The sequence below is a fragment of the Monodelphis domestica genome, chromosome 2 (genome assembly GCF_027887165.1).
Source record: "Monodelphis domestica isolate mMonDom1 chromosome 2, mMonDom1.pri, whole genome shotgun sequence".
Lineage (NCBI taxonomy): Eukaryota > Metazoa > Chordata > Mammalia > Didelphimorphia > Didelphidae > Monodelphis > Monodelphis domestica.
Genome location: NC_077228.1, coordinates 195,260,450 through 195,262,239, shown reverse-complemented (window position 1 = coordinate 195,262,239; position 1,790 = coordinate 195,260,450).

Genomic DNA, 1,790 nt, shown 5'->3' with positions numbered 1-1,790 from the left:
TGTTGTTGTATGGTGTGCCCATGGTCCCTTTTGGAGTTTTCTTAGCCAAATACTAGAAACGTTGGCCATTTCCTTTTCCAGGTGATTAAGGCAGACAGAGCTGTGTGACTTGCCCAGATTTACTCACACAGCTAGTAAATGTCTGAGGTCACATTTGAACTCAGGTCTTCCTGACTTCAGGCTCAGCACCCTATTCATTGAGCCATCTAATTACCCCTTAAATAGAGCTTAGTTATAACTAATATTTAGGTGCCTCCAAAAACAGTAAACAAAAGCCCTTTCTAGAAAAGTTACTAAATATACATAGTGATAAATATCAGGCAGAGGGTAGCGATTCCTTTCCTTTACCACAAAAGAAATACTTAAAACTCCAAAGATTCAGGAGGGCATACTGATGAACCCTTAAAATGTAAAGAATAACCTGTCACTCCAATAGGAATGACTTCAGTAGACTTATAGGACTAAGGAGCAGCTATTTCACATTCACCTCAGATATGGGTGGTCTAAGCAGCAAAAAAAAAAAAGGTTCATATGTTCTGGCTATCTAGGCACATTTAAATAATTTTCCTAGAACTGACCATCTTCATCAAGAAGGATTGTAGCTTGGGAGCAGCTAGGTAGCTCACTGGATTTAGAACCAGGCCCAGAGATGGGAGGTCCTGGCTTCAAATGTGACCTCAGACTCTTCCTAGCTATGTGGCCCTGGGCAAGTCACTTAACCTTCATTGTCTAGCCCTTACTGCTCTTCTGTGCCTTGGAACCAATACCTAGTATTGATTCTAAGATGGAAGGTAAGGAAGGAAGGAAGGAAGGAAGGAAGGAAGAAAGAAAGAAAGAAAGAAAGAAAAGAAAGAAAGAAAGAAAGAAAGAAAGAAGAAAGAAAGAAAGAAAGAAAGAAAGAAAGAAAGAAAGAAAGAAAGAAAGAAAGAAAGAAAGAAAGAAAGAAAGAAAAAGAAAGAAAGAAAGAAAGAAAGAAAGAAAGAAAGAAAGAAAGAGAGAGAGAGAGAGAGAGAGAGAGAGAGAGAGAGAGAGAAAGAAAGAAAGAAAGAAAGAAAGAAAGAAAGAAAGAAAGAAAGAAAGAAAGAAAGAAAGAAAGAAAGAAAGAAAGAAAGAAAGAAAGAAAGAAAGAAAAGAAAGAAAGAAAGAAAGAAAGAAAGAAAGAAAGAAAGAAAGAAAGAAAGAAAGAAGAAGGAAGGAAGGAAGGAAGGAAGGAAGGAAGGAAGGAAGGAAGGAAGGAAGGAAGGAAGGAAGGAAGGAAGGAAGGAAGGAAGGAAGGAAGGAAGGAAGGAAGGAAGGAAGGAAGAAAGGAAGGAAGGAAGGAAGGAAGGAAGGAAGGAAGGAAGGAAGGAAGGAAGGAAGGAAGGAAGGAAGGAAGGAAGGAAGGAAGGAAGATGTAGCCCCAAGAAAGCACCTTCCCTGGTCAAGCACTACATGGACCTCTCTCAATGACTTTGGATCTCTTGAGCTGAGGAAATAGCCACCAAAGCTAGAAATGTACATATCAAGATCGATGTTTTGTCACCTATGTTTAGAGAAAGAAATACAAAATAAATGAGGCAGCAAGAGATTTGAAATGCACTCTCAGGCCCCTTTAGATAAGTGCATGATCTCATTGGCATGGTCTTGTAGACACCATAGCTAGTGCCAGGGAGGAGAAAGAGGAAGAGAAATCCCTTCTCTTCCACTAAAAGTCCAAAGGTAAACTATATATATATATATATATATATATATATATATATATATATATATATATATATATATATATATATATATAGAGAGAGAGAGAGAGA